The sequence below is a fragment of the Pseudophryne corroboree genome, chromosome 3 (assembly GCF_028390025.1).
Source record: "Pseudophryne corroboree isolate aPseCor3 chromosome 3, aPseCor3.hap2, whole genome shotgun sequence".
In the NCBI taxonomy this organism is placed as follows: domain Eukaryota; kingdom Metazoa; phylum Chordata; class Amphibia; order Anura; family Myobatrachidae; genus Pseudophryne; species Pseudophryne corroboree.
The window spans coordinates 126,706,297-126,732,009 of NC_086446.1; the positions used below are offsets into that span (position 1 = coordinate 126,706,297).

Here is a 25,713-nt window from a genome sequence, read left to right on the forward strand (position 1 = left end):
GATACCTGCAGCACCATGTATTCCCAGGTGGTCTCCCATCCAAGTACTAACCAGGCCCAACACTGGTTAGCTTCCAAGATCAGATGAAATTGGGCGTATCCAGTGTGGGGTGGCTGTAGATGAGCTTTGTGGTTTCTGTTAGAACTTTTCTACTTCTAACTACTGGTACATAAATGAATAAGTTTGAAAATGGAATGCATCAACAGAACGGTGTTGGCAGTATAAAAATAACTACAGCACCTTGTATTCCCAGGTGGTCTACCACCCAAGTACTAACCAGGCCCAACACTGCTTAGCTTCCAAGATCAGATGAGATTGGGTGTATACAGTGTGGTTTGGCTGTAAATGAGCTGTGTGGTTTCTGTTAGAACTTTTCTACTTCTAACTACTGGTACATAAATGAATACGTTTGAAAATGGAATGCATCAACAGAACGGTGTTGGCAGTATAAAAATAACTACAGCACATTGTATTCCCAGGTGGTCTACCACCCAAGTACTAACCAGGCCCAACACTGCTTAGATTCCAAGATCAGATGAGATTGGGCGTATCCAGTGTGGTGTGGCTGTAAATGAGCTTTGTGGTTTCTGTTAGAACTTTTCTACTTCTAACTACTGGTACATAAATGAATAAGTTTGAAAATGGAATGCATCAACAGAACGGTGTTGGCAGTATAAAAATACCGACAGCACCTTGTATTCCCAGGTGGTCCCCATCCAAGTACGAACCAGGCCCAACACTGCTTAGCTTCCAAGATCAGAAGAGTTTGGGCATATCCCATGTGGTGTGGCTGTAGTTGAGTTTTGTGGTTTCTGTTAGAACTTTTCTACTTCTAACTACTGGTACATAGATGAATAAGTTTGAAAATGGAATGCATCAACAGAACGGTGTTGGCAGTATAAAGATACCTGCAGCACCTTGTATTTTCAGGTGGTCTCCCATCCAAGAACTAACCAGGCCCAACACTGCTTAGCTACCAAAATCAGATGTGTTTGGGCGTATCCAGTGTGGGGTGGCTGTAGATAAGCTTTGTGGTTTCTATTATAACTTTTCTACTTCTAACTACTGGTACATAAATGAATAAGTTTGAAAATGGAATGCATCAACAGAACAGTGTTGGCAGTATAAAGATATCAACGGCACCTTGTATTCTCAGGTGGTCTCCCATCAAAGTACTAACCAGGCCCAACACTGCTTAGCTTCCAAGATCAGATGAGATGGGGCGTATCCAGTGTGGTGTGGCTGTACATGAGCTCTGTGGTTTCTGTTAGAACTTTTCTACTTCTAACTACTGGTACATAAATGAATAAGTTTGAAAATGGAATGCATCAACAGAATGGTGTTGGCAGTATTAAAATACCTACAGCACCTTGTATTCCCAGGTGGTCTCCCATCCAAGTACTAACCAGGCCCAACACAGCTTAGCTTCCAAGATCAGATGAGTTTGGGCGTATCCAGTGTGGTGTGGCTGTAGATGAGCTTTGTGGTTTCTGTTATAACTTTTCTACTTCTAACTACTGGTACATAAATGAATAAGTTTGAAAATGGAATGGATCAACAGAACAGTGTTGGCAGTATAAAGATACCTGCAGCACCATGTATTCCCAGGTGGTCTCCCTTCCAAGTACTAACCAGGCCCAACACTGCTTAGCTTCCAAGATGAGATGAGATTGGGCGTATCCAGTGTGGCGTGGCTGTAGACAAGCTTTGTGGTTTCTGTAATAACTTTTCTACTTCTAACTACTGGTACATAAATGAATAAGTTTGAAAATGGAATGCATCAACAGAACGGTGTTGGCAGTATAAAAATAACTACAGCACCTTGTATTCCCAGGTGGTCTACCACCCAAGTACTAACCAGGCCCAACACTGCTTAGCTTCCAAGATCAGATGAGATTGGGCGTATCCAGTGTGGTGTGGCTGTAGATGAGCTTTGTGGTTTCTGTTAGAACTTTTCTACTTCTAACTACTGGTACATAAATGAATAAGTTTGAAAATGGAATGCATCAACAGAACAGTGTTGGCAGTATAAAGATACCTGCAGCACCTTGTATTCTCAGGTGGTCTCCCATCCAAGAACTAACCAGGCCCAACACTGCTTAGCTACCAAAATCAGATGTGTTTGGGCGTATCCAGTGTGGGGTGGCTGTAGATAAGCTTCGTGGTTTCTATTATAACTTTTCTACTTCTAACTACTGGTACATAAATGAATAAGTTTGAAAATGGAATGCATCAACAGAACAGTGTTGGCAGTATAAAGATACCTACGGCACCTTGTATTCTCAGGTGGTCTCCCATCAAAGTACTAACCAGGCCCAACACTGCTTAGCTTCCAAGATCAGATGAGATTGTGCGTATCCAGTGTGGTGTGGCTGTACATGAGCTGTGTGGTTTCTGTTAGAACTTTTCTACTTCTAACTACTGGTACATAAATGAATAAGTTTGAAAATGGAATGCATCAACAGAACGGTGTTGGCAGTATTAAAATGCCTACAGCACCTTGTATTCCCAGGTGGTCTCCCATCCAAGTACGAACCAGGCCCAACACAGCTTAGCTTCCAAGATCAGATGAGATTGGGTGTATCCAGTGTGGAGTGGCTGTAGATGATTTTCATGGTTTCTGTTATAACTTTTCTACTTCTAACTACTGGTACATAAATGAATAAGTTTGAAAATGGAATGCATCAACAGAACAGTGTTGGCAGTATAAAGATACCTACAGCACCTTGAACTCCCAGGTGGTCTCCCATGCAAGTACTAACCAGGCCCAACACTGCTTAGCTTCCAAGATGAGATGAGATTGGGCGTATCCAGTGTGGCGTGGCTGTAGACAAGCGTTGTGCTTTCTGTAATAACTTTTCTACTTCTAACTACTGGTACATAAATGAATGTTTGAAAATGGAATGCATCAACAGAACGGTGTTGGCAGTATAAAGATACTTGCAGCACCTTGTATTTTCAGGTGGTCTCCAATCCAAACACTAACCAGGCCCAATACTGCTTAGCTTCCAAGATCAGATGAGTTTGGGCGTATACAGTCTGGAGTGGCTGTAGACAAGCTTCGTGGTTTCTGTTATAACTTTTCTACTTTTAACTACTGGTACATAAATGAATAATTTTGAAATTGGAATGCATCAACAGAACAGTGTTGGCAGTATAAAGATACCTACAGCACCTTGTATTGCCAGGTGGTCTCCCATCCAAGTGCTAACCAGGCCCAACTCTGCTTAGCTTCCAAGATCAGATGAGATTGGGCGTATCCAGTGTGGGGTGGCTGTAGATGAGCTTCGTGGTTTCTGTTAGAACTTTTCTACTTCTAACTACTGGTACATAAATGAATAAGTTTGAAAATGGAATGCATCAACAGAACGGTGTTGGCAGTATAAAAATAACTACAGCACCTTGTATTCCCAGGTGGTCTCCCATCCAAGTACGAACCAGGCTCAACACTGCTTAGCTTACAAGATGAGATGAGATTGGGCGTATCCAGTGTGGTGTGGCTGTAGATGAGCTTTGTGGTTTCTGTTAGAACTTTTCTACTTCTAACTACTGGTACATAAATGAATAAGTTTGAAAATGGAATGCATCAACAGAACGGTGTTGGCAGTATAAAGATACCTGCGGCACCTCGTATTCTCTGGTGGTCTCCCATCCAAGTACGAACCAGGCCCAACACTGCTTAGCTTCCAAGATCAGATGAGATTGGGCATATCCCATGTGGTGTGGCTGCAGATGAGCTTTGTGGTTTCTGTTAGAACTTTTCTACTTCTAACTACTGGTACATAAATGAATATTTTGAAAATGGAATGCATCAACAGAACGGTGTTGGCAGTATAAAGATACCTGCAGCACCTTGTATTTTCAGGTGGTCTCCCATCCAAACACTAACCAGGCCCAACACTGCTTAAATTCCAAGATCAGATGAGTTTGGGCGTATCCAGTGTGGGGTGGCTGTAGATGAGCTTCGTGGTTTCTGTTATAACTTTTCTTCTTCTAACTACTGGTACATAAATGAATAAGTTTGAAAATGGAATGCATCAACAGAACAGTGTTGGCAGTATAAAGATACCTACAGCACCTTGTATTCCCAGGTGGTCTCCCATCCAAGTACTAACCAGGCCCAACACTGGTTAGCTTCCAAGATCAGATGAAATTGGGCGTATCCAGTGTGGTGTGACTGTAGATGAGCTTTGTGATTTCTGTTAGAACTTTTCTACTGCTAACTACTGGTACATAAATGAATAAGTTTGAAAATGGAATGCATCAACAGAACGGTGTTGGCAGTATAAAAATAACTACAGCACCTTGTATTCCCAGGTGGTCTACCACCAAGTACTAACCAGGCCCAACACTGCTTAGCTTTCAAGATCAGATGAGATTGGGCATATCCAGTGTGGTGTGGCTGTAGATGAGCTTTGTGGTTTCTGTTAGAACTTTTCTACTTCTAACTACTGGTACATAAATGAATTAGTTTGAAAATGGAATGCATCAACAGAACAGTGTTGGCAGTATAAATATACCTGCAGCACCTTGTATTCTCAGGTGGTCTCCAATCCAAGAACTAATCAGGCCCAACACTGCTTAGCTTCCAAAATCAGATGTGTTTGGGCGTATCCAGTGTGGGGTGGCTGTAATTGAGCTGTGTGGTTTCTGTTAGAACTTTTCTACTTCTAACTACTGGTACATAAATTAATAAGTTTGAAAATGGAATGCATCATCAGAACGGTGTTGGCAGTATAAAAATATCTACAGCACCTTGTATTCCCAGGTGGTCTCCCATCCAAGTACTAACCAGGCCCAACACAGCTTAGCTTCCAAGATCAGATGAGATTGGGTGTATCCAGTGTGGAGTGGCTGTGGATGATTTTCGTGGTTTCTGTTATAACTTTTCTACTTCTAACTACTGGTATATAAATGAATAAGTTTGAAAATGGAATGCATCAACAGAACAGTGTTGGCAGTATAAAGATACCTACAGCACCTTGAACTCCAAGGTGGTCTCCCATGCAAGTACTAACCAGGCCCAACACTGCTTAGCTTACAAGATGAGATGAGATTGGGAGTATCCAGTGTGGGGTGGCTGTAGATGAGCTTTGTGGTTTCTGTTAGAACTTTTCTACTTCTAACTACTGGTACATAAATGAATAAGTTTGAAAATGGAATGCATCAACAGAACGGTGTTGGCAGTATAAAGATACCTGCAGCACCTTGTATTTTCAGGTGGTCTCGAATCCAAACACTAACCAGGCCCAACACTGCTTAGCTTCCAAGATCAGATGAGTTTGGGCGTATCCAGTGTGGGGTGGCTGTAGACAAGCTTTGTGGTTTCTGTTATAACTTTTCTACTTCTAACTACTGGTACATAAATGAATAAGTTTGAAAATGGAATGCATCAACAGAACGGTGTTGGCAGTATAAAAATAACTACAGCACCTTGTATTCCCAGGTGGTCTACCACCCAAGTACTAACCAGGCCCAACACTGCTTAGCTTCCAAGATCAGATGAGATTGGGCGTATCCAGTGTGGTGTGGCTGTAAATGAGCTGTGTGGTTTCTGTTAGAACTTTTCTACTTCTAACTACTGGTACATAAATGAAAAAGTTTGAAAATGGAATGCATCAACAGAACGGTGTTGGCAGTATAAAAAAACCTACAGCACCTTGTATTCCCAGGTGGACTCCCATCCAAATACGAACCAAGCCCAACACTGCTTTGCTTCCAAGATCAGATGAGATTGGGCGTATCCAGTGTGGGGTGGCTGTAAATGAGCTTTGTGGTTTCTGTTAGAACTTTTCTACTTCTAACTACTGGTACATAAATTAATAAGTTTAAAAATGGAATGCATCAACAGAACGGTGTTGGCAGTATAAAAATACCTACAGCACCTTGTATTCCCAGGTGGTCTCCCATCCAAGTACAAACCAGGCCCAACACTGCTTAGCTTCCAAGATCAGATGAGATTGGGCATATCCAGTGTGGTGTGGCTGTAAATGAGCTTTATGGTTTCTGTTAGAACTTTTCTACTTCTAACTACTGGTACATAAATGAATAAGTTTGAAAATGGAATGCATCAATAGAACGGTGTTGGCAGTATAAAAATACCTACAGCACCTTGTATTCCCAGGTGGTCCCCATCCAAGTACGAACCAGGCCCAACACTGCTTAGCTTCCAAGATCAGATGAGATTGGGCATATCCCATGTGGTGTGGCTGTAGTTGAGTTTTGTGGTTTCTGTTAGAACTTTTCTACTTCTAACTACTTGTACATAAATGAATAAGTTTGAAAATGGAATGCATCAACAGAACGGTGTTGGCAGTATAAAGATAACTGCAACACCTTGTATTTTCAGGTGGTCTCCCATCCAAACACTAACCAGGCCCAACACTGCTTAGCTTCCAAGATCAGATGAGTTTGGGCGTATCCAGTGTGGTGTGGCTGTAGATGAGCTTCGTGGTTTCTGTTATAACTTTTCTACTTCTAACTACTGGTACATAAATGAATAAGTTTGAATATGGAATGGATCAACAGAACAGTGTTGGCAGTATAAAGATACCTGCAGCACCTTGTATTCCCAGGTGGTCCCCCATCCAAGTACTAACCAGGCCCAACACTGGTTAGCTTCCAAGATCAGATGAAATTGGGCGTATCCAGTGTGGGTGGCTGTAGATGAGCTTCGTGGTTTCTGTTAGAACTTTTCTACTTCTAACTACTGGTACATAAATGAATAAGTTTGGAAATGGAATGCATCAACAGAACAGTGTTGGCAGTATAAAAATAACTACAGCACCTTGTATTCCCAGGTGGTCTACCACCCAAATACTAACCAGGCCCAACACTGCTTAGCTTCCAAGATCAGATGAGATTGGGCGTATCCAGTGTGGTGTGGCTGTAAATGAGCTGTGTGGTTTCTGTTAGAACTTTTCTACTTCTAACTACTGGTACATAAATGAATACGTTTGAAAATGGAATGCATCAACAGAACGGTGTTGGCAGTATAAAAATAACTACAGCACCTTGTATTCCCAGGTGGTCTACCACCCAAGTACTAACCAGGCCCAACACTGCTTAGATTCCAAGATCAGATGAGATTGGGCGTATCCAGTGTGGTGTGGCTGTAGATGAGCTTTGTGGTTTCTGTTAGAACTTTTCTACTTCTAACTACTGGTACATAAATGAATAAGTTTGAAAATGGAATGCATCAACAGAACAGTGTTGGCAGTATAAAGATACCTGCAGCACCTTGTATTCTTAGGTGGTCTCCCATCCAAGAACTAACCAGGCCCAAAACTGCTTAGCTACCAAAATCAGATGTGTTTGGGCGTATCCAGTGTGGGGTGGCTGTAGATAAGCTTCGTGGTTTCTATTATAACTTTTCTACTTCTAACTACTGGTACATAAATGAATAAGTTTGAAAATGGAATGCATCAACAGAACAGTGTTGGCAGTATAAAGATACCTACGGCACCTTGTATTCTCAGGTGGTCTCCCATCAAAGTACTAACCAGACCCAACACTGCTTAGCTTCCAAGATCAGATGAGATTGGGCGTATCCAGTGTGGTGTGGCTGTACATGAGCTGTGTGGTTTCTGTTAGAACTTTTCTACTTCTAACTACTGGTGCATAAATGAATAAGTTTGAAAATGGAATGCATCAACAGAACGGTGTTGGCAGTATTAAAATACCTACAGCACCTTGTATTCCCAGGTGGTCTCCCATCCAAGTACTAACCAGGCCCAACACAGCTTAGCTTCCAAGATCAGATGAGATTGTGTGTATCCAGTGTGGAGTGGCTGTAAATGAGCTTTATGGTTTCTGTTAGAACTTTTCTACTTCTAACTACTGGTACATAAATGAATAAGTTTGAAAATGGAATGCATCAATAGAACGGTGTTGGCAGTATAAAAATACCTACAGCACCTTGTATTCCCAGGTGGTCCCCATCCAAGTACGAACCAGGCCCAACACTGCTTAGCTTCCAAGATCAGATGAGATTGGGCATATCCCATGTGGTGTGGCTGTAGTTGAGTTTTGTGGTTTCTGTTAGAACTTTTCTACTTCTAACTACTGGTACATTAATGAATAAGTTTGAAAATGGAATGCATCAACAGAACGGTGTTGGCAGTATAAAGATACCTGCAACACCTTGTATTTTCAGGTGGTCTCCCATCCAAACACTAACCAGGCCCAACACTGCTTAGCTTCCAAGATCAGATGAGTTTGGGCGTATCCAGTGTGGTGTGGCTGTAGATGAGCTTCGTGGTTTCTGTTATAACTTTTCTACTTCTAACTACTGGTACATAAATGAATAAGTTTGAATATGGAATGGATCAACAGAACAGTGTTGGCAGTATAAAGATACCTGCAGCACCTTGTATTCCCAGGTGGTCCCCCATCCAAGTACTAACCAGGCCCAACACTGGTTAGCTTCCAAGATCAGATGAAATTGGGCGTATCCAGTGTGGGTGGCTGTAGATGAGCTTCGTGGTTTCTGTTAGAACTTTTCTACTTCTAACTACTGGTACATAAATGAATAAGTTTGGAAATGGAATGCATCAACAGAACAGTGTTGGCAGTATAAAAATAACTACAGCACCTTGTATTCCCAGGTGGTCTACCACCCAAATACTAACCAGGCCCAACACTGCTTAGCTTCCAAGATCAGATGAGATTGGGCGTATCCAGTGTGGTGTGGCTGTAAATGAGCTGTGTGGTTTCTGTTAGAACTTTTCTACTTCTAACTACTGGTACATAAATGAATACGTTTGAAAATGGAATGCATCAACAGAACGGTGTTGGCAGTATAAAAATAACTACAGCACCTTGTATTCCCAGGTGGTCTACCACCCAAGTACTAACCAGGCCCAACACTGCTTAGATTCCAAGATCAGATGAGATTGGGCGTATCCAGTGTGGTGTGGCTGTAGATGAGCTTTGTGGTTTCTGTTAGAACTTTTCTACTTCTAACTACTGGTACATAAATGAATAAGTTTGAAAATGGAATGCATCAACAGAACAGTGTTGGCAGTATAAAGATACCTGCAGCACCTTGTATTCTTAGGTGGTCTCCCATCCAAGAACTAACCAGGCCCAAAACTGCTTAGCTACCAAAATCAGATGTGTTTGGGCGTATCCAGTGTGGGGTGGCTGTAGATAAGCTTCGTGGTTTCTATTATAACTTTTCTACTTCTAACTACTGGTACATAAATGAATAAATTTGAAAATGGAATGCATCAACAGAACAGTGTTGGCAGTATAAAGATACCTACGGCACCTTGTATTCTCAGGTGGTCTCCCATCAAAGTACTAACCAGACCCAACACTGCTTAGCTTCCAAGATCAGATGAGATTGGGCGTATCCAGTGTGGTGTGGCTGTACATGAGCTGTGTGGTTTCTGTTAGAACTTTTCTACTTCTAACTACTGGTGCATAAATGAATAAGTTTGAAAATGGAATGCATCAACAGAACGGTGTTGGCAGTATTAAAATACCTACAGCACCTTGTATTCCCAGGTGGTCTCCCATCCAAGTACTAACCAGGCCCAACACAGCTTAGCTTCCAAGATCAGATGAGATTGTGTGTATCCAGTGTGGAGTGGCTGTAAATGAGCTTTATGGTTTCTGTTAGAACTTTTCTACTTCTAACTACTGGTACATAAATGAATAAGTTTGAAAATGGAATGCATCAATAGAACGGTGTTGGCAGTATAAAAATACCTACAGCACCTTGTATTCCCAGGTGGTCCCCATCCAAGTACGAACCAGGCCCAACACTGCTTAGCTTCCAAGATCAGATGAGATTGGGCATATCCCATGTGGTGTGGCTATAGTTGAGTTTTGTGGTTTCTGTTAGAACTTTTCTACTTCTAACTACTTGTACATAAATGAATAAGTTTGAAAATGGAATGCATCAACAGAACGGTGTTGGCAGTATAAAGATACCTGCAACACCTTGTATTTTCAGGTGGTCTCCCATCCAAACACTAACCAGGCCCAACACTGCTTAGCTTCCAAGATCAGATGAGTTTGGGCGTATCCAGTGTGGTGTGGCTGTAGATGAGCTTCGTGGTTTCTGTTATAACTTTTCTACTTCTAACTACTGGTACATAAATGAATAAGTTTGAATATGGAATGGATCAACAGAACAGTGTTGGCAGTATAAAGATACCTGCAGCACCTTGTATTCCCAGGTGGTCCCCCATCCAAGTACTAACCAGGCCCAACACTGGTTAGCTTCCAAGATCAGATGAAATTGGGCGTATCCAGTGTGGGTGGCTGTAGATGAGCTTCGTGGTTTCTGTTAGAACTTTTCTACTTCTAACTACTGGTACATAAATGAATAAGTTTGGAAATGGAATGCATCAACAGAACAGTGTTGGCAGTATAAAAATAACTACAGCACCTTGTATTCCCAGGTGGTCTACCACGCAAATACTAACCAGGCCCAACACTGCTTAGCTTCCAAGATCAGATGAGATTGGGCGTATCCAGTGTGGTGTGGCTGTAAATGAGCTGTGTGGTTTCTGTTAGAACTTTTCTACTTCTAACTACTGGTACATAAATGAATACGTTTGAAAATGGAATGCATCAACAGAACGGTGTTGGCAGTATAAAAATAACTACAGCACCTTGTATTCCCAGGTGGTCTACCACCCAAGTACTAACCAGGCCCAACACTGCTTAGATTCCAAGATCAGATGAGATTGGGCGTATCCAGTGTGGTGTGGCTGTAGATGAGCTTTGTGGTTTCTGTTAGAACTTTTCTACTTCTAACTACTGGTACATAAATGAATAAGTTTGAAAATGGAATGCATCAACAGAACAGTGTTGGCAGTATAAAGATACCTGCAGCACCTTGTATTCTTAGGTGGTCTCCCATCCAAGAACTAACCAGGCCCAAAACTGCTTAGCTACCAAAATCAGATGTGTTTGGGCGTATCCAGTGTGGGGTGGCTGTAGATAAGCTTCGTGGTTTCTATTATAACTTTTCTACTTCTAACTACTGGTACATAAATGAATAAGTTTGAAAATGGAATGCATCAACAGAACAGTGTTGGCAGTATAAAGATACCTACGGCACCTTGTATTCTCAGGTGGTCTCCCATCAAAGTACTAACCAGACCCAACACTGCTTAGCTTCCAAGATCAGATGAGATTGGGCGTATCCAGTGTGGTGTGGCTGTACATGAGCTGTGTGGTTTCTGTTAGAACTTTTCTACTTCTAACTACTGGTGCATAAATGAATAAGTTTGAAAATGGAATGCATCAACAGAACGGTGTTGGCAGTATTAAAATACCTACAGCACCTTGTATTCCCAGGTGGTCTCCCATCCAAGTACTAACCAGGCCCAACACAGCTTAGCTTCCAAGATCAGATGAGATTGTGTGTATCCAGTGTGGAGTGGCTGTAAATGAGCTTTATGGTTTCTGTTAGAACTTTTCTACTTCTAACTACTGGTACATAAATGAATAAGTTTGAAAATGGAATGCATCAATAGAACGGTGTTGGCAGTATAAAAATACCTACAGCACCTTGTATTCCCAGGTGGTCCCCATCCAAGTACGAACCAGGCCCAACACTGCTTAGCTTCCAAGATCAGATGAGATTGGGCATATCCCATGTGGTGTGGCTGTAGTTGAGTTTTGTGGTTTCTGTTAGAACTTTTCTACTTCTAACTACTGGTACATTAATGAATAAGTTTGAAAATGGAATGCATCAACAGAACGGTGTTGGCAGTATAAAGATACCTGCAACACCTTGTATTTTCAGGTGGTCTCCCATCCAAACACTAACCAGGCCCAACACTGCTTAGCTTCCAAGATCAGATGAGTTTGGGCGTATCCAGTGTGGTGTGGCTGTAGATGAGCTTCGTGGTTTCTGTTATAACTTTTCTACTTCTAACTACTGGTACATAAATGAATAAGTTTGAATATGGAATGGATCAACAGAACAGTGTTGGCAGTATAAAGATACCTGCAGCACCTTGTATTCCCAGGTGGTCCCCCATCCAAGTACTAACCAGGCCCAACACTGGTTAGCTTCCAAGATCAGATGAAATTGGGCGTATCCAGTGTGGGTGGCTGTAGATGAGCTTCGTGGTTTCTGTTAGAACTTTTCTACTTCTAACTACTGGTACATAAATGAATAAGTTTGGAAATGGAATGCATCAACAGAACAGTGTTGGCAGTATAAAAATAACTACAGCACCTTGTATTCCCAGGTGGTCTACCACCCAAATACTAACCAGGCCCAACACTGCTTAGCTTCCAAGATCAGATGAGATTGGGCGTATCCAGTGTGGTGTGGCTGTAAATGAGCTGTGTGGTTTCTGTTAGAACTTTTCTACTTCTAACTACTGGTACATAAATGAATACGTTTGAAAATGGAATGCATCAACAGAACGGTGTTGGCAGTATAAAAATAACTACAGCACCTTGTATTCCCAGGTGGTCTACCACCCAAGTACTAACCAGGCCCAACACTGCTTAGATTCCAAGATCAGATGAGATTGGGCGTATCCAGTGTGGTGTGGCTGTAGATGAGCTTTGTGGTTTCTGTTAGAACTTTTCTACTTCTAACTACTGGTACATAAATGAATAAGTTTGAAAATGGAATGCATCAACAGAACAGTGTTGGCAGTATAAAGATACCTGCAGCACCTTGTATTCTTAGGTGGTCTCCCATCCAAGAACTAACCAGGCCCAAAACTGCTTAGCTACCAAAATCAGATGTGTTTGGGCGTATCCAGTGTGGGGTGGCTGTAGATAAGCTTCGTGGTTTCTATTATAACTTTTCTACTTCTAACTACTGGTACATAAATGAATAAGTTTGAAAATGGAATGCATCAACAGAACAGTGTTGGCAGTATAAAGATACCTACGGCACCTTGTATTCTCAGGTGGTCTCCCATCAAAGTACTAACCAGACCCAACACTGCTTAGCTTCCAAGATCAGATGAGATTGGGCGTATCCAGTGTGGTGTGGCTGTACATGAGCTGTGTGGTTTCTGTTAGAACTTTTCTACTTCTAACTACTGGTGCATAAATGAATAAGTTTGAAAATGGAATGCATCAACAGAACGGTGTTGGCAGTATTAAAATACCTACAGCACCTTGTATTCCCAGGTGGTCTCCCATCCAAGTACTAACCAGGCCCAACACAGCTTAGCTTCCAAGATCAGATGAGATTGTGTGTATCCAGTGTGGAGTGGCTGTAAATGAGCTTTATGGTTTCTGTTAGAACTTTTCTACTTCTAACTACTGGTACATAAATGAATAAGTTTGAAAATGGAATGCATCAATAGAACGGTGTTGGCAGTATAAAAATACCTACAGCACCTTGTATTCCCAGGTGGTCCCCATCCAAGTACGAACCAGGCCCAACACTGCTTAGCTTCCAAGATCAGATGAGATTGGGCATATCCCATGTGGTGTGGCTGTAGTTGAGTTTTGTGGTTTCTGTTAGAACTTTTCTACTTCTAACTACTGGTACATAAATGAATAAGTTTGAAAATGGAATGCATCAACAGAACGGTGTTGGCAGTATAAAGATACCTGCAACACCTTGTATTTTCAGGTGGTCTCCCATCCAAACACTAACCAGGCCCAACACTGCTTAGCTTCCAAGATCAGATGAGTTTGGGCGTATCCAGTGTGGTGTGGCTGTAGATGAGCTTCGTGGTTTCTGTTATAACTTTTCTACTTCTAACTACTGGTACATAAATGAATAAGTTTGAATATGGAATGGATCAACAGAACAGTGTTGGCAGTATAAAGATACCTGCAGCACCTTGTATTCCCAGGTGGTCCCCCATCCAAGTACTAACCAGGCCCAACACTGGTTAGCTTCCAAGATCAGATGAAATTGGGCGTATCCAGTGTGGGTGGCTGTAGATGAGCTTCGTGGTTTCTGTTAGAACTTTTCTACTTCTAACTACTGGTACATAAATGAATAAGTTTGAAAATGGAATGCATCAACAGAACAGTGTTGGCAGTATAAAAATAACTACAGCACCTTGTATTCCCAGGTGGTCTACCACCCAAATACTAACCTGGCCCAACACTGCTTAGCTTCCAAGATCAGATGAGATTGGGCGTATCCAGTGTGGTGTGGCTGTAAATGAGCTGTGTGGTTTCTGTTAGAACTTTTCTACTTCTAACTACTGGTACATAAATGAATACGTTTGAAAATGGAATGCATCAACAGAACGGTGTTGGCAGTATAAAAATAACTACAGCACCTTGTATTCCCAGGTGGTCTACCACCCAAGTACTAACCAGGCCCAACACTGCTTAGATTCCAAGATCAGATGAGATTGGGCGTATCCAGTGTGGTGTGGCTGTAGATGAGCTTTGTGGTTTCTGTTAGAACTTTTCTACTTCTAACTACTGGTACATAAATGAATAAGTTTGAAAATGGAATGCATCAACAGAACGGTGTTGGCAGTATAAAGATACCTGCAGCACCTTGTATTTTCAGGTGGTCTCCAATCCAAACACTAACCAGGCCCAACACTGCTTAGCTTCCAAGATCAGATGAGTTTGGGCGTATACAGTGTGGAGTGGCTGTAGACAAGCTTCGTGGTTTCTGTTATAATTTTTCTACTTCTAACTACTGGTACATAAATGAATAATTTTGAAATTGGAATGCATCAACAGAACAGTGTTGGCAGTATAAAGATACCTACGGCACCTTGTATTGCCAGGTGGTCTCCCATCCAAGTACTAACCAGGCCCAACTCTGCTTAGCTTCCAAGATCAGATGAGATTGGGCGTATCCAGTGTGGGGTGGCTGTAGATGAGCTTCGTGGTTTCTGTTAGAACTTTTCTACTTCTAACTACTGGTACATAAATGAATACGTTTGAAAATGGAATGCATCAATAGAACGGTGTTGGCAGTATAAAAATAACTACAGCACCTTGTATTCCCAGGTGGTCTCCCATCCAAGTACGAACCAGGCTCATCCCCGCTTAGCTTACAAGATGAGATGAGATTGGGCGTATCCAGTGTGGTGTGGCTGTAGATGAGCTTTGTGGTTTCTGTTAGAACTTTTCTACTTCTAATTACTGGTACATAAATGAATAAGTTTGAAAATGGAATGCATCAACAGAACGGTGTTGGCAGTATAAAAATACCTACAGCACCTTGTATTCCCAGGTGGTCCCCATCCAAGTACGAACCAGGCCCAACACTGCTTAGCTTCCAAGATCAGATGAGATTGGGCATATCCCATGTGGTGTGGCTGTAGTTGAGTTTTGTGGTTTCTGTTAGAACTTTTCTACTTCTAACTACTGGTACATAAATGAATAAGTTTGAAAATGGAATGCATCAACAGAACGGTGTTGGCAGTATAAAGATACCTGCAACACCTTGTATTTTCAGGTGGTCTCCCATCCAAACACTAACCAGGCCCAACACTGCTTAGCTTCCAAGATCAGATGAGTTTGGGCGTATCCAGTGTGGTGTGGCTGTAGATGAGCTTCGTGGTTTCTGTTATAACTTCTCTACTTCTAACTACTGGTACATAAATGAATAAGTTTGAAAATGGAATGCATCAACAGAACAGTGTTGGCAGTATAAAGATACCTGCAACACCTTGTATTTTCAGGTGGTCTCCCATCCAAACACTAACCAGGCCCAACACTGCTTAGCTTCCAAGATCAGATGAGTTTGGGCGTATCCAGTGTGGTGTGGCTGTAGATGAGCTTCGTGGTTTCTGTTATAACTTTTCTACTTCTAACTACTGGTACATAAATGAATAAGTTTGAATATGGAATGGATCAACAGAACAGTGTTGGCAGTATAAAGATACCTGCAGCACCTTGTATTCCCAGGTGGTCCCCCATCCAAGTACTAACCAGGCCCAACACTGGTTAGCTTCCAAGATCAGATGAAATTGGGCGTATCCAGTGTGGGTGGCTGTAGATGAGCTTCGTGGTTTCTGTTAGAACTTTTCTACTTCTAACTACTGGTACATAAATGAATAAGTTTGGAAATGGAATGCATCAACAGAACAGTGTTGGCAGTATAAAAATAACTACAGCACCTTGTATTCCCAGGTGGTCTACCACCCAAATACTAACCAGGCCCAACACTGCTTAGCTTCCAAGATCAGATGAGATTGGGCGTATCCAGTGTGGTGTGGCTGTAAATGAGCTGTGTGGTTTCTGTTAGAACTTTTCTACTTCTAACTACTGGTACATAAATGAATACGTTTGAAAATGGAATGCATCAACAGAACGGTGTTGGCAGTATAAAAATAACTACAGCACCTTGTATTCCCAGGTGGTCTACCACCCAAGTACTAACCAGGCCCAACACTGCTTAGATTCCAAGATCAGATGAGATTGGGCGTATCCAGTGTGGTGTGGCTGTAGATGAGCTTTGTGGTTTCTGTTAGAACTTTTCTACTTCTAACTACTGGTACATAAATGAATAAGTTTGAAAATGGAATGCATCAACAGAACAGTGTTGGCAGTATAAAGATACCTGCAGCACCTTGTATTCTCAGGTGGTCTCCCATCCAAGAACTAACCAGGCCCAAAACTGCTTAGCTACCAAAATCAGATGTGTTTGGGCGTATCCAGTGTGGGGTGGCTGTAGATAAGCTTCGTGGTTTCTATTATAACTTTTCTACTTCTAACTACTGGTACATAAATGAATAAGTTTGAAAATGGAATGCATCAACAGAACAGTGTTGGCAGTATAAAGATACCTACGGCACCTTGTATTCTCAGGTGGTCTCCCATCAAAGTACTAACCAGACCCAACACTGCTTAGCTTCCAAGATCAGATGAGATTGGGCGTATCCAGTGTGGTGTGGCTGTACATGAGCTGTGTGGTTTCTGTTAGAACTTTTCTACTTCTAACTACTGGTGCATAAATGAATAAGTTTGAAAATGGAATGCATCAACAGAACGGTGTTGGCAGTATTAAAATACCTACAGCACCTTGTATTCCCAGGTGGTCTCCCATCCAAGTACTAACCAGGCCCAACACAGCTTAGCTTCCAAGATCAGATGAGATTGTGTGTATCCAGTGTGGAGTGGCTGTAAATGAGCTTTATGGTTTCTGTTAGAACTTTTCTACTTCTAACTACTGGTACATAAATGAATAAGTTTGAAAATGGAATGCATCAATATAACGGTGTTGGCAGTATAAAAATACCTACAGCACCTTGTATTCCCAGGTGGTCCCCATCCAAGTACGAACCAGGCCCAACACTGCTTAGCTTCCAAGATCAGATGAGATTGGGCATATCCCATGTGGTGTGGCTGTAGTTGAGTTTTGTGGTTTCTGTTAGAACTTTTCTACTTCTAACTACTGGTACATAAATGAATAAGTTTGAAAATGGAATGCATCAACAGAACGGTGTTGGCAGTATAAAGATACCTGCAACACCTTGTATTTTCAGGTGGTCTCCCATCCAAACACTAACCAGGCCCAACACTGCTTAGCTTCCAAGATCAGATGAGTTTGGGCGTATCCAGTGTGGTGTGGCTGTAGATGAGCTTCGTGGTTTCTGTTATAACTTTTCTACTTCTAACTACTGGTACATAAATGAATAAGTTTGAATATGGAATGGATCAACAGAACAGTGTTGGCAGTATAAAGATACCTGCAGCACCTTGTATTCCCAGGTGGTCCCCCATCCAAGTACTAACCAGGCCCAACACTGGTTAGCTTCCAAGATCAGATGAAATTGGGCGTATCCAGTGTGGGTGGCTGTAGATGAGCTTCGTGGTTTCTGTTAGAACTTTTCTACTTCTAACTACTGGTACATAAATGAATAAGTTTGAAAATGGAATGCATCAACAGAACAGTGTTGGCAGTATAAAAATAACTACAGCACCTTGTATTCCCAGGTGGTCTACCACCCAAATACTAACCAGGCCCAACACTGCTTAGCTTCCAAGATCAGATGAGATTGGGCGTATCCAGTGTGGTGTGGCTGTAAATGAGCTGTGTGGTTTCTGTTAGAACTTTTCTACTTCTAACTACTGGTACATAAATGAATACGTTTGAAAATGGAATGCATCAACAGAACGGTGTTGGCAGTATAAAAATAACTACAGCACCTTGTATTCCCAGGTGGTCTACCACCCAAGTACTAACCAGGCCCAACACTGCTTAGATTCCAAGATCAGATGAGATTGGGCGTATCCAGTGTGGTGTGGCTGTAGATGAGCTTTGTGGTTTCTGTTAGAACTTTTCTACTTCTAACTACTGGTACATAAATGAATAAGTTTGAAAATGGAATGCATCAACAGAACGGTGTTGGCAGTATAAAGATACCTGCAGCACCTTGTATTTTCAGGTGGTCTCCAATCCAAACACTAACCAGGCCCAACACTGCTTAGCTTCCAAGATCAGATGAGTTTGGGCGTATACAGTGTGGAGTGGCTGTAGACAAGCTTCGTGGTTTCTGTTATAATTTTTCTACTTCTAACTACTGGTACATAAATGAATAATTTTGAAATTGGAATGCATCAACAGAACAGTGTTGGCAGTATAAAGATACCTACGGCACCTTGTATTGCCAGGTGGTCTCCCATCCAAGTACTAACCAGGCCCAACTCTGCTTAGCTTCCAAGATCAGATGAGATTGGGCGTATCCAGTGTGGGGTGGCTGTAGATGAGCTTCGTGGTTTCTGTTAGAACTTTTCTACTTCTAACTACTGGTACATAAATGAATACGTTTGAAAATGGAATGCATCAACAGAACGGTGTTGGCAGTATAAAAATAACTACAGCACCTTGTATTCCCAGGTGGTCTCCCATCCAAGTACGAACCAGGCTCATCACCGCTTAGCTTACAAGATGAGATGAGATTGGGCGTATCCAGTGTGGTGTGGCTGTAGATGAGCTTTGTGGTTTCTGTTAGAACTTTTCTACTTCTAACTACTGGTACATAAATGAATAAGTTTGAAAATGGAATGCATCATCAGAACGGTGTTGGCAGTATAAAAATATCTACAGCACCTTGTATTCCCAGGTGGTCTCCCATCCAAGTACTAACCAGGCCCAACACAACTTAGCTTCCAAGATCAGATGAGATTGGGTGTATCCAGTGTGGAGAGGCTGTGGATGATTTTCGTGGTTTCTGTTATAACTTTTCTACTTCTAACTACTGGTATATAAATGAATAAGTTTGAAAATGGAAAGCATCAACAGAACAGTGTTGGCAGTATAAAGATACCTACAGCACCTTGAACTCCAAGGTGGTCTCCCATGCAAGTACTAACCAGGCCCAACACTGCTTAGCTTCCAAGATGAGATGAGATTGGGCGTATCCAGTGTGATGTGGCTGTAGACAAGCTTCGTGGTTTCTGTTATAACTTTTCAACTTCTAACTACTGGTACATAAATGAATAAGTTTGAAAATGGAATGCATCAACAGAACAGTGTTGGCAGTATGAAGATACCTACAGCACCTTGTATTGCCAGGTGGTCTCCCACCCAAGTACTAACCAGGCCCAACTCTGCTTAGCTTCCAAGATCAGATGAGATTGGGCGTATCCAGTGTGGGGTGGCTGTAGATGAGCTTTGCGGTTTCTGTTAGAACTTTTCTACTTCTAACTACTGGTACATAAATGAATAAGTTTGAAAATGGAATGCATCAACAGAACGGTGTTGGCAGTATAAAGATACCTGCAGCACCTTGTATTTTCTGGTGGTCTCGAATCCAAACACTAACCAGGCCCAACACTGCTTAGCTTTCAAGATCAGATGAGTTTGGGCGTATCCAGTGTGGGGTGGCTGTAGACAAGCTTTGTGGTTTCTGTTATAACTTTTCTACTTCTAACTACTGGTACATAAATGAATAAGTTTGAAAATGGAATGCATCAACAGAACAGTGTTGGCAGTATAAAGATACCTACAGCACCTTGTATTGCCAGGTGGTCTCCCATCCAAGTACTAACCAGGCCCAACTCTGCTTAGCTTCCAAGATCAGATGAGATTAGCCGTATCCAGTGTGGGGTGGCTGTAGATGAGCTTCGTGGTTTCTGTTAGAACTTTTCTACTTCTAACTACTGGTACATAAATGAATAAGTTTGAAAATGGAATGCATCAACAGAACGGTGTTGGCAGTATAAAAATAACTACAGCACCTTGTATTCTCAGGTGGTCTACCACCCAAGTACTAACCAGGCCCAACACTGCTTAGCTTCCAAGATCAGATGAGATTGGGCGTATCCAGTGTGGTGTGGCTGTAAATGAGCTGTGTGGTTTCTGTTAGAACTTTTCTACTTCTAACTACTGGTACATAAATGAAAAAGTTTGAAAATGGAATGCATCAACAGAACGGTGTTGGCAGTATAAAAAAACCTACAGCACCTTGTATTCCCAGGTGGACTCCCATCCAAATACAAACCAAGCCCAACACTGCTTAGCTTCTAAGATCAGATGAGATTGGGCGTATCCATTGTGGTGTGGTTGTAGATGATCTTTGTGGTTTCTGTTAGAACTTTTCTACTTCTAACTACTGGTACATTAATGAATAAGTTTGAAAATGGACGCGCATCGTTCATCGTTGGTTCCTACTCACTGAAAGACATGAACTATATCTCGTTCATTAATGAACGAGATTGTTCATATTTTTCGGTTTTATCTGCCAGTGTGTAGGGCCTATAAGACTAGGCACTAGACATAGGGGTCGCAGGTGACCCCCTGGCACCAGTTTCAGGCACCACCCTAATATTTGTTAGACTGGGCACTAGACGTAGGGGCCACAAGGGACCCCCTGGCACCAGTTTCAGTATCCATCCTTTTGTGATTTAGACTGGGCACTAGACATAGGGGTCTCAGGTGATCCCCTGGCACCAGTTTCGTACTCAGGCCAGTTGTTAGTTATACTGGGCACTAGACGTAGGGGCCACAAGGGACCCCCTGGCACCAGTTTCAGGCTCCGGCCTATAATTTGTTAGACTGGGCACTAGATGTAGGGGCCACAAGGGACCCCCTTGCACCAATTTCGGTCTCCAGCCTTTTGTTTTTTAGACTGGGCAGTAGACATAGGGGTCGCAGGTGACCCCCTGGCACCAGTTTCGTACTCAGGCATGTTGTTAGTTAGACTGGGCACTAGATGCAGGGGTACCAGGTGACCCCTTGGCAGGCCCGGCGCTACCCGCTCAGCAAAGGGATGCAGTGCAGGTAGGCGCCGGGGAGGAGAGGCGCCTTCACTGTTCTGCATCCCTGCTGAAACGCCGTCCTGTCCCCCCTGCTGCTGGCTGCTGCTTCTGCCCTGTCATACTGACAGGCAGCAGCAGCAGCGCCGGCAGCATGACTCCTTCTCCTCTCTCCCCTGGAGTGTGACAGTGAGAGGAGAGGAGTGTCAGTTTGCTGTCTTACGAAAGGGGGTGGAGCTACACGGACCAAGGGGGCGGAACTACACGTACCAAGGGAGCGGAGCTACACGGACCAGGCTAGCAGACTGTGGAAGATCTGGCCAGCAAGATTGTGGTAAGGGGATGCAAAAAGAGTGTGAGAGAGAAAGTGTGTGTGTGTGTGTGTGTGTGTGTGTGTGTGTACATGGATGTGTGTGTTTGTTTGTATTTAAAAAGGGGATGCTGTCTGCCGTAATGTGTAAAAAGGGAGACGCTGTCTGCCGTAATGTGTAAAAAGGGGACTCTGTCCGCCGTAATGTATAAAAAGGGGGACGCTGGCTGCCGTAATGTGTAAAAAGGGCACGCTGACCGCGCCCCAATATTTTTTGTACGCGCCTGCGGCGCGCACTGCCCCTATTTTACATGCAGGGGAGGGGGGCGATGCCCTCTCTTGCACACAGCGGTAAAATGTCTAGTTACGGCACTGTCTGTGTGCCGGGCCGTAACTAGCGCTGCACAGAGTGTTTGTGGGCAGAGAGTTCACATCCATAGGCGTGCACGGATCTCCTGCAGCTCGGGGGCCCAAGAGGCCATGTTAACCCCCCGGCCCTGCATGTAAAGTATGGGAGGGTGCAAATTTATATTTTGCAGGAGGGTGGCGAACACCCTAGCACCGGCCCTGCCCCTTGGAACCAGTTTTAGGCTCCGGCCTGTTGTTTATTATTATTATTATTATCCTTTATTCATATGGAGCCACAAGGGTTCCGCAGCACCCAGTTACAGAGTACATAAATAATCAAACAGGAAAACAGCAACTTACAGTTGATGACAGTATAGGACAAGTACAGGGTAAATAAACATAGTTACATCAGCAGATGACACTGGAATAAGTATCAGGTGGCAGAAGACTGCTTGAGTTGATGCAGTTGAAGATTATTAAAGTAAGAAAGGATAAGCACATGAGGGAAGAGGGCCCTGCTCGTGAGAGCTTACATTCTAAATGGGAGGGGTAGACAGACAGGGGTGACACAGATGGGGTACATGGAGAGTGTAGAACAGAGGGTTAGGATGAGATTTGGCTGGGTTTGGTGAAGTGGGTCTTGAGAGCCCATTTGAAGTTTTGTAGAGAGGTGGAGAGTCTGAGGGGGAGAGGTAGGGAATTCCAGAGAAGTGGTGCAGTACGCGAAAAATCTTGGAGGTAGCAGTGGGAGGAGGTAATCCGTAGGCAGGAAAGTCGGCGTGCATTAGCAGAGCGAAGAGGACGTGTGGGAATGTAAAGGGAGATAAGATTAGAGATGTAGATGGGAGAGGAGTGGGTGAGGGCTTTGTAAGCGAGTGTGAGAAGCTTGAAATGGATTCTGAAAGGGAAGGGGAGCCAGTGAAGGTCTAGTAAGAGAGGAGAGGTAGACATAGTGCGTTTGGTGAGGAAAATGAGCCGGGCAGCAGCATTGAGGATAGATTGGAGTGGAGAGAGGTGTTTGTCAGGAACGCCAGTCAGGAGGAGATTACAGTAATCCAGTATGGAGATGACCAGTGAGTGGATAAGAGTCTTAGTAGCATCCTGGGTCAGAAAGGGTCTGATCCTGAAAATTATTTAGATGAAAACGGCAGGTTTGTGAGAGGTGCTGAATGAGTGGTTTGAAGGAGAGGGAGGAGTCAAGGATTACTCCAAGACAGCGCACTTGGGGGCTAGAGGAGATAGTAGTGCCATCAATAGATAATGAGATTGTAGGAGGTGAGGTTATGCGGGAGGGAGGAAAGATGATCAGTTCGGTCTTAGACATGTTAAGTTTAAGAAAGCGCTGGGACATCCAGGAAGAGGTAGCAGAGAGACAGTTGGAGATACGAGTGAGGAGAGCAGGGGAGAGGTCTGGAGAGGAAAGATAGATTTGAGTGTCATCAGCATAGAGATGATATTGGAAACCAAAAGAACTAATGAGTTTACCTAGTGAGGATGTATAGAGGGAGAAGAGAAGAGGACCAAGGACAGAACCTTGGGGTACACCTACAGTTAGTGGAAGTGAGGGGGAGGTGGAGTCATGAGAGGAGACAGAGAATGAACTGTCAGAAAGGTAGGAAGACAGCCAAGAGAGGGCAGTGTCGCGCAGACCAATGGAGTGAAGGATTTGCAGTAGGAGAGGATGGTCCACAGTGCCAAAAGCAGATCCAGTACAATAAGTAGAGAGTAGTGTCCCTTAGATTTAGCAGCATGGAGGTCATTGCATACTTTTGTAAGGGCAGTTTCAGGGGAGTGGAGAGGACGGAAGCCAGACTGGAATGGGTCAAGTAGTGAGTGTGAGGAAAGAAAGGAAGTAAGGCGGTTGTAGACAATACGCTCAAGGAGTTTGGAGGCAAAAGGAAAGAGAGAGATGGGTCGGTAGTTGGAGACAGTGTTTGGATCAAGGGTAGGTTTTTTAAGAATAGGAGAGATGAGTGCATGCTTGAAGGCAGAGGGGACAGTGCCTGATGAGAGGGAGAGATTGAGAAGGTGGGAAAGATGGGAACATGCAGAAGGAGAGAGGTAGCGGAGGAGGCGGGAGGGGATAGGGTCAAGTGGGGAGGGCACAGGAACGAATGAGGGCCATGACTTCCTCTCCAGTTGCATGGAAGAAAGAGGTCAGAGTAGGTGGGAGGAATGGGGAGGGGTGGTAAGAGATGGGGGAAAGCTGGTTACTGATGGTCTGGTATGATGTGATGTCCTTACGTATGGAGTCAATTGTGGATGTGAAGTAAGTGGTAAAGTCAAGAGCAGAGAGTGAGGAAGGGAGACGAGGTGGAGGTGGGCAGAGGAGTGAGTTGAGAGTGGCAAAGAGGCGCCAGGGGTTGGAAGACTGGGAGGAGATGAGGTTCTTGAAGTATGACTGTTTAGCAAGAGAAAGGGCAGCACTGAAGGATGAGAGCATAAGTTTAAAATGGAGGAAGTCTGCCTTAGAGCGTGATTTCCTCCAGTGTCGCTCAGCAGTACGTGAGCATTTTTGCAGATATCTGGTGCATTTGGTGTGCCAGGGTTGAGGTGTTAATTTGCGAGGGTGAATAGTGGTTGGTGGAGCAACAGAGTCAAGAGCAGAAGTAAGGGATGCATTGTATATGGAAGTGGCTTGTTTAGGGCATGAGAGAGAGAGAATAGGAGAGAGAAGTGAGTCAAACAGGGAGGAAAGGAATGTGGTGTCAATAGCCTCAATGTTACGCTTAGTGATGGTAGCCTTGGGAGGTAGAGATGGGGAAGTCGAGAGAGATAGGTTAAAGGAGAGCAGGTGGTGGTCAGAGAGGGGAAATGGGGAATTGGAAAAATCAGAAATATCATAGCGGTGAGTGAAGACCAGATCCAGGGTACTCCTATTCACATGGAGAGGGTGAGGAGGTTCACTGGGAGAGACCAAGTGAAGAGGTGAGGTTAAGGAGTTTAGAGGCAGGGGATTGTGTGGGGATGTCAATAGGGATGTTGAAATCGCCTAGTATAATGGAAGGAATGTCAGAAGAGAGGAAGTGAGGAAGCCAGGAAGCAAAGTTGTCGATGAATTTGGAAGCAACGCCAGGGGGGCGGTAAATGACAGCTACTCTAAGATGGACTGGTTGGAAGAGGCGTATAGTATGGACCTCAAATGTAGAGAATGTAAGGGATGGTTCTGGTGGTATGAGTTGGTAGGAGTAACTAGAAGGTAAAAGGACCCCAACACCACCCCCATGGCGACCCCAGGTCGGGGTGTGTGTGTGAATGTGAGGCCCCCAGCAGAGAGAGCAGCAGGAGAAGTAGTGTCAGAGGGCGTAATCCAAGTTTCAGTAATGGCTAGTAGGTGTAGGGAGTTGGAAATGAAAAGGTCATGAGTGGGTGTCACTGGCCTAGACTGAGGGTGTTGTGAACTCGGGGATTCTTCCGATGGTTGGGAAGAGGAACCACAACTGAGCCGGAACAGGGGTGGCCTAATATAGGATTTCCTCATACAGGACGCTGACAGTAAGATTTGGTGAAATATTGAAGAGCTTTATTGCAGGAAAAGAACAACTTAAAGTCATAAATCATAAAGGAACTTATGAGGGAATGTCCAGACCCATTGAAGGGTTTTGTGAGCAATATTAGAGATACTGGTGACTGGAGGAACTGTGGGTGAAGTTTAATAGTCACTGATGACTTGTACAACTTGTAAATGGTGGTTAAAGACACAAATGGTTAAAAGAACTTGCGAGCGGAGATTAAGGCACAGGTGATAAGAAGAATTTAAGTGCAGTGGTTTAGGACGCTGTTGATTTGTGGAACTTGTGAACGGTGACTGAGACGCTGATGATTTGGAAAACTTAAGTGCAGGGGTTTTAGACGCTGTTAATTTGTAGAATTTGAGAACGGAGACTGAGACGCTGATGATGTGAAGAACTTAAGTGCAGGGGTTATAG

General features: G+C 43.4%; 8 non-coding genes and 80 pseudogenes across 8 annotated transcripts; all 88 read right to left on the reverse strand.

Moving 5' to 3' along the window:
- Positions 1 to 2: 2 nt before the first annotated feature.
- Positions 3 to 121, reverse strand: LOC134893008 (5S ribosomal RNA; annotated as a pseudogene).
- A 107-nt stretch (positions 122 to 228) lies between these two features.
- Positions 229 to 347, reverse strand: LOC135069952 (5S ribosomal RNA). Its single transcript, XR_010256129.1, has one exon. It is a non-coding gene; the product is annotated as a 5S ribosomal RNA (ribosomal RNA).
- A 107-nt stretch (positions 348 to 454) lies between these two features.
- On the reverse strand, positions 455 to 573 carry LOC134894671 (5S ribosomal RNA; annotated as a pseudogene).
- Positions 574 to 680: 107 nt separating this feature from the next.
- Positions 681 to 798, reverse strand: LOC134898146 (5S ribosomal RNA; annotated as a pseudogene).
- Positions 799 to 905: 107 nt separating this feature from the next.
- Positions 906 to 1,024, reverse strand: LOC134897746 (5S ribosomal RNA; annotated as a pseudogene).
- Positions 1,025 to 1,131: 107 nt separating this feature from the next.
- Positions 1,132 to 1,250, reverse strand: LOC134894493 (5S ribosomal RNA; annotated as a pseudogene).
- Positions 1,251 to 1,357: 107 nt separating this feature from the next.
- On the reverse strand, positions 1,358 to 1,476 carry LOC135070589 (5S ribosomal RNA). Its single transcript, XR_010256748.1, has one exon. It is a non-coding gene; the product is annotated as a 5S ribosomal RNA (ribosomal RNA).
- Positions 1,477 to 1,583: 107 nt separating this feature from the next.
- On the reverse strand, positions 1,584 to 1,702 carry LOC134895871 (5S ribosomal RNA; annotated as a pseudogene).
- A 107-nt stretch (positions 1,703 to 1,809) lies between these two features.
- Positions 1,810 to 1,928, reverse strand: LOC135067851 (5S ribosomal RNA). The gene has a single exon (XR_010254060.1). It is a non-coding gene; the product is annotated as a 5S ribosomal RNA (ribosomal RNA).
- Positions 1,929 to 2,035: 107 nt separating this feature from the next.
- Positions 2,036 to 2,154, reverse strand: LOC134896759 (5S ribosomal RNA; annotated as a pseudogene).
- A 107-nt stretch (positions 2,155 to 2,261) lies between these two features.
- On the reverse strand, positions 2,262 to 2,380 carry LOC134893017 (5S ribosomal RNA; annotated as a pseudogene).
- Positions 2,381 to 2,487: 107 nt separating this feature from the next.
- On the reverse strand, positions 2,488 to 2,606 carry LOC134888996 (5S ribosomal RNA; annotated as a pseudogene).
- A 107-nt stretch (positions 2,607 to 2,713) lies between these two features.
- Positions 2,714 to 2,832, reverse strand: LOC134894861 (5S ribosomal RNA; annotated as a pseudogene).
- Positions 2,833 to 3,163: 331 nt separating this feature from the next.
- On the reverse strand, positions 3,164 to 3,282 carry LOC134895631 (5S ribosomal RNA; annotated as a pseudogene).
- Positions 3,283 to 3,389: 107 nt separating this feature from the next.
- LOC134896668 (5S ribosomal RNA) lies at positions 3,390 to 3,508 on the reverse strand (annotated as a pseudogene).
- A 107-nt stretch (positions 3,509 to 3,615) lies between these two features.
- LOC134894077 (5S ribosomal RNA) lies at positions 3,616 to 3,734 on the reverse strand (annotated as a pseudogene).
- A 106-nt stretch (positions 3,735 to 3,840) lies between these two features.
- On the reverse strand, positions 3,841 to 3,959 carry LOC134896420 (5S ribosomal RNA; annotated as a pseudogene).
- A 107-nt stretch (positions 3,960 to 4,066) lies between these two features.
- LOC134885798 (5S ribosomal RNA) lies at positions 4,067 to 4,185 on the reverse strand. The gene has a single exon (XR_010169902.1). It is a non-coding gene; the product is annotated as a 5S ribosomal RNA (ribosomal RNA).
- A 107-nt stretch (positions 4,186 to 4,292) lies between these two features.
- LOC134893160 (5S ribosomal RNA) lies at positions 4,293 to 4,410 on the reverse strand (annotated as a pseudogene).
- Positions 4,411 to 4,517: 107 nt separating this feature from the next.
- Positions 4,518 to 4,636, reverse strand: LOC134898404 (5S ribosomal RNA; annotated as a pseudogene).
- Positions 4,637 to 4,743: 107 nt separating this feature from the next.
- Positions 4,744 to 4,862, reverse strand: LOC135071021 (5S ribosomal RNA). Its single transcript, XR_010257165.1, has one exon. It is a non-coding gene; the product is annotated as a 5S ribosomal RNA (ribosomal RNA).
- A 107-nt stretch (positions 4,863 to 4,969) lies between these two features.
- On the reverse strand, positions 4,970 to 5,088 carry LOC134897224 (5S ribosomal RNA; annotated as a pseudogene).
- A 333-nt stretch (positions 5,089 to 5,421) lies between these two features.
- Positions 5,422 to 5,540, reverse strand: LOC135070868 (5S ribosomal RNA). The gene has a single exon (XR_010257020.1). It is a non-coding gene; the product is annotated as a 5S ribosomal RNA (ribosomal RNA).
- Positions 5,541 to 5,647: 107 nt separating this feature from the next.
- Positions 5,648 to 5,766, reverse strand: LOC134895032 (5S ribosomal RNA; annotated as a pseudogene).
- A 107-nt stretch (positions 5,767 to 5,873) lies between these two features.
- Positions 5,874 to 5,992, reverse strand: LOC135070673 (5S ribosomal RNA). Its single transcript, XR_010256828.1, has one exon. It is a non-coding gene; the product is annotated as a 5S ribosomal RNA (ribosomal RNA).
- Positions 5,993 to 6,099: 107 nt separating this feature from the next.
- On the reverse strand, positions 6,100 to 6,217 carry LOC134895809 (5S ribosomal RNA; annotated as a pseudogene).
- Positions 6,218 to 6,324: 107 nt separating this feature from the next.
- On the reverse strand, positions 6,325 to 6,443 carry LOC134895114 (5S ribosomal RNA; annotated as a pseudogene).
- Positions 6,444 to 6,550: 107 nt separating this feature from the next.
- Positions 6,551 to 6,668, reverse strand: LOC134895474 (5S ribosomal RNA; annotated as a pseudogene).
- A 107-nt stretch (positions 6,669 to 6,775) lies between these two features.
- Positions 6,776 to 6,894, reverse strand: LOC134889185 (5S ribosomal RNA; annotated as a pseudogene).
- Positions 6,895 to 7,001: 107 nt separating this feature from the next.
- LOC134889481 (5S ribosomal RNA) lies at positions 7,002 to 7,120 on the reverse strand (annotated as a pseudogene).
- A 107-nt stretch (positions 7,121 to 7,227) lies between these two features.
- On the reverse strand, positions 7,228 to 7,346 carry LOC134898280 (5S ribosomal RNA; annotated as a pseudogene).
- Positions 7,347 to 7,453: 107 nt separating this feature from the next.
- LOC134892191 (5S ribosomal RNA) lies at positions 7,454 to 7,572 on the reverse strand (annotated as a pseudogene).
- Positions 7,573 to 7,679: 107 nt separating this feature from the next.
- Positions 7,680 to 7,798, reverse strand: LOC134889613 (5S ribosomal RNA; annotated as a pseudogene).
- Positions 7,799 to 7,905: 107 nt separating this feature from the next.
- Positions 7,906 to 8,023, reverse strand: LOC134895810 (5S ribosomal RNA; annotated as a pseudogene).
- A 107-nt stretch (positions 8,024 to 8,130) lies between these two features.
- LOC134894674 (5S ribosomal RNA) lies at positions 8,131 to 8,249 on the reverse strand (annotated as a pseudogene).
- Positions 8,250 to 8,356: 107 nt separating this feature from the next.
- On the reverse strand, positions 8,357 to 8,474 carry LOC134895475 (5S ribosomal RNA; annotated as a pseudogene).
- Positions 8,475 to 8,581: 107 nt separating this feature from the next.
- On the reverse strand, positions 8,582 to 8,700 carry LOC134889186 (5S ribosomal RNA; annotated as a pseudogene).
- A 107-nt stretch (positions 8,701 to 8,807) lies between these two features.
- On the reverse strand, positions 8,808 to 8,926 carry LOC134889482 (5S ribosomal RNA; annotated as a pseudogene).
- Positions 8,927 to 9,033: 107 nt separating this feature from the next.
- Positions 9,034 to 9,152, reverse strand: LOC134898282 (5S ribosomal RNA; annotated as a pseudogene).
- Positions 9,153 to 9,259: 107 nt separating this feature from the next.
- LOC134892192 (5S ribosomal RNA) lies at positions 9,260 to 9,378 on the reverse strand (annotated as a pseudogene).
- A 107-nt stretch (positions 9,379 to 9,485) lies between these two features.
- On the reverse strand, positions 9,486 to 9,604 carry LOC134889614 (5S ribosomal RNA; annotated as a pseudogene).
- Positions 9,605 to 9,711: 107 nt separating this feature from the next.
- Positions 9,712 to 9,829, reverse strand: LOC134896288 (5S ribosomal RNA; annotated as a pseudogene).
- A 107-nt stretch (positions 9,830 to 9,936) lies between these two features.
- LOC134894675 (5S ribosomal RNA) lies at positions 9,937 to 10,055 on the reverse strand (annotated as a pseudogene).
- Positions 10,056 to 10,162: 107 nt separating this feature from the next.
- Positions 10,163 to 10,280, reverse strand: LOC134895476 (5S ribosomal RNA; annotated as a pseudogene).
- A 107-nt stretch (positions 10,281 to 10,387) lies between these two features.
- LOC134892076 (5S ribosomal RNA) lies at positions 10,388 to 10,506 on the reverse strand (annotated as a pseudogene).
- Positions 10,507 to 10,613: 107 nt separating this feature from the next.
- On the reverse strand, positions 10,614 to 10,732 carry LOC134889483 (5S ribosomal RNA; annotated as a pseudogene).
- Positions 10,733 to 10,839: 107 nt separating this feature from the next.
- On the reverse strand, positions 10,840 to 10,958 carry LOC134898283 (5S ribosomal RNA; annotated as a pseudogene).
- A 107-nt stretch (positions 10,959 to 11,065) lies between these two features.
- Positions 11,066 to 11,184, reverse strand: LOC134892193 (5S ribosomal RNA; annotated as a pseudogene).
- Positions 11,185 to 11,291: 107 nt separating this feature from the next.
- Positions 11,292 to 11,410, reverse strand: LOC134889615 (5S ribosomal RNA; annotated as a pseudogene).
- Positions 11,411 to 11,517: 107 nt separating this feature from the next.
- LOC134895811 (5S ribosomal RNA) lies at positions 11,518 to 11,635 on the reverse strand (annotated as a pseudogene).
- Positions 11,636 to 11,742: 107 nt separating this feature from the next.
- LOC134894676 (5S ribosomal RNA) lies at positions 11,743 to 11,861 on the reverse strand (annotated as a pseudogene).
- Positions 11,862 to 11,968: 107 nt separating this feature from the next.
- LOC134895477 (5S ribosomal RNA) lies at positions 11,969 to 12,086 on the reverse strand (annotated as a pseudogene).
- A 107-nt stretch (positions 12,087 to 12,193) lies between these two features.
- On the reverse strand, positions 12,194 to 12,312 carry LOC134889187 (5S ribosomal RNA; annotated as a pseudogene).
- Positions 12,313 to 12,419: 107 nt separating this feature from the next.
- On the reverse strand, positions 12,420 to 12,538 carry LOC134889484 (5S ribosomal RNA; annotated as a pseudogene).
- Positions 12,539 to 12,645: 107 nt separating this feature from the next.
- Positions 12,646 to 12,764, reverse strand: LOC134898284 (5S ribosomal RNA; annotated as a pseudogene).
- A 107-nt stretch (positions 12,765 to 12,871) lies between these two features.
- On the reverse strand, positions 12,872 to 12,990 carry LOC134892194 (5S ribosomal RNA; annotated as a pseudogene).
- A 107-nt stretch (positions 12,991 to 13,097) lies between these two features.
- Positions 13,098 to 13,216, reverse strand: LOC134889616 (5S ribosomal RNA; annotated as a pseudogene).
- Positions 13,217 to 13,323: 107 nt separating this feature from the next.
- On the reverse strand, positions 13,324 to 13,441 carry LOC134895812 (5S ribosomal RNA; annotated as a pseudogene).
- A 107-nt stretch (positions 13,442 to 13,548) lies between these two features.
- Positions 13,549 to 13,667, reverse strand: LOC134894677 (5S ribosomal RNA; annotated as a pseudogene).
- Positions 13,668 to 13,774: 107 nt separating this feature from the next.
- Positions 13,775 to 13,892, reverse strand: LOC134895478 (5S ribosomal RNA; annotated as a pseudogene).
- Positions 13,893 to 13,999: 107 nt separating this feature from the next.
- On the reverse strand, positions 14,000 to 14,118 carry LOC134888364 (5S ribosomal RNA; annotated as a pseudogene).
- Positions 14,119 to 14,225: 107 nt separating this feature from the next.
- On the reverse strand, positions 14,226 to 14,344 carry LOC134889485 (5S ribosomal RNA; annotated as a pseudogene).
- A 107-nt stretch (positions 14,345 to 14,451) lies between these two features.
- LOC134897612 (5S ribosomal RNA) lies at positions 14,452 to 14,570 on the reverse strand (annotated as a pseudogene).
- Positions 14,571 to 14,677: 107 nt separating this feature from the next.
- On the reverse strand, positions 14,678 to 14,796 carry LOC134894459 (5S ribosomal RNA; annotated as a pseudogene).
- Positions 14,797 to 14,903: 107 nt separating this feature from the next.
- LOC134898087 (5S ribosomal RNA) lies at positions 14,904 to 15,022 on the reverse strand (annotated as a pseudogene).
- A 107-nt stretch (positions 15,023 to 15,129) lies between these two features.
- LOC134895813 (5S ribosomal RNA) lies at positions 15,130 to 15,247 on the reverse strand (annotated as a pseudogene).
- A 107-nt stretch (positions 15,248 to 15,354) lies between these two features.
- On the reverse strand, positions 15,355 to 15,473 carry LOC134894678 (5S ribosomal RNA; annotated as a pseudogene).
- A 107-nt stretch (positions 15,474 to 15,580) lies between these two features.
- On the reverse strand, positions 15,581 to 15,699 carry LOC134894679 (5S ribosomal RNA; annotated as a pseudogene).
- A 107-nt stretch (positions 15,700 to 15,806) lies between these two features.
- Positions 15,807 to 15,924, reverse strand: LOC134895479 (5S ribosomal RNA; annotated as a pseudogene).
- A 107-nt stretch (positions 15,925 to 16,031) lies between these two features.
- Positions 16,032 to 16,150, reverse strand: LOC134889188 (5S ribosomal RNA; annotated as a pseudogene).
- A 107-nt stretch (positions 16,151 to 16,257) lies between these two features.
- Positions 16,258 to 16,376, reverse strand: LOC134889486 (5S ribosomal RNA; annotated as a pseudogene).
- Positions 16,377 to 16,483: 107 nt separating this feature from the next.
- Positions 16,484 to 16,602, reverse strand: LOC134897905 (5S ribosomal RNA; annotated as a pseudogene).
- A 107-nt stretch (positions 16,603 to 16,709) lies between these two features.
- LOC134892195 (5S ribosomal RNA) lies at positions 16,710 to 16,828 on the reverse strand (annotated as a pseudogene).
- A 107-nt stretch (positions 16,829 to 16,935) lies between these two features.
- On the reverse strand, positions 16,936 to 17,054 carry LOC134889617 (5S ribosomal RNA; annotated as a pseudogene).
- Positions 17,055 to 17,161: 107 nt separating this feature from the next.
- On the reverse strand, positions 17,162 to 17,279 carry LOC134895814 (5S ribosomal RNA; annotated as a pseudogene).
- A 107-nt stretch (positions 17,280 to 17,386) lies between these two features.
- Positions 17,387 to 17,505, reverse strand: LOC134894680 (5S ribosomal RNA; annotated as a pseudogene).
- Positions 17,506 to 17,612: 107 nt separating this feature from the next.
- LOC134895481 (5S ribosomal RNA) lies at positions 17,613 to 17,730 on the reverse strand (annotated as a pseudogene).
- Positions 17,731 to 17,837: 107 nt separating this feature from the next.
- LOC134889189 (5S ribosomal RNA) lies at positions 17,838 to 17,956 on the reverse strand (annotated as a pseudogene).
- Positions 17,957 to 18,063: 107 nt separating this feature from the next.
- Positions 18,064 to 18,182, reverse strand: LOC134889488 (5S ribosomal RNA; annotated as a pseudogene).
- Positions 18,183 to 18,289: 107 nt separating this feature from the next.
- LOC134897611 (5S ribosomal RNA) lies at positions 18,290 to 18,408 on the reverse strand (annotated as a pseudogene).
- Positions 18,409 to 18,515: 107 nt separating this feature from the next.
- On the reverse strand, positions 18,516 to 18,634 carry LOC134894460 (5S ribosomal RNA; annotated as a pseudogene).
- Positions 18,635 to 18,741: 107 nt separating this feature from the next.
- LOC134897500 (5S ribosomal RNA) lies at positions 18,742 to 18,860 on the reverse strand (annotated as a pseudogene).
- A 107-nt stretch (positions 18,861 to 18,967) lies between these two features.
- On the reverse strand, positions 18,968 to 19,086 carry LOC134891791 (5S ribosomal RNA; annotated as a pseudogene).
- A 107-nt stretch (positions 19,087 to 19,193) lies between these two features.
- LOC134896094 (5S ribosomal RNA) lies at positions 19,194 to 19,312 on the reverse strand (annotated as a pseudogene).
- Positions 19,313 to 19,419: 107 nt separating this feature from the next.
- Positions 19,420 to 19,538, reverse strand: LOC134892815 (5S ribosomal RNA; annotated as a pseudogene).
- A 333-nt stretch (positions 19,539 to 19,871) lies between these two features.
- On the reverse strand, positions 19,872 to 19,990 carry LOC134895994 (5S ribosomal RNA; annotated as a pseudogene).
- Positions 19,991 to 20,097: 107 nt separating this feature from the next.
- Positions 20,098 to 20,216, reverse strand: LOC134885578 (5S ribosomal RNA). Its single transcript, XR_010169690.1, has one exon. It is a non-coding gene; the product is annotated as a 5S ribosomal RNA (ribosomal RNA).
- Positions 20,217 to 20,323: 107 nt separating this feature from the next.
- LOC134896258 (5S ribosomal RNA) lies at positions 20,324 to 20,442 on the reverse strand (annotated as a pseudogene).
- Positions 20,443 to 25,713: the final 5,271 nt, after the last annotated feature.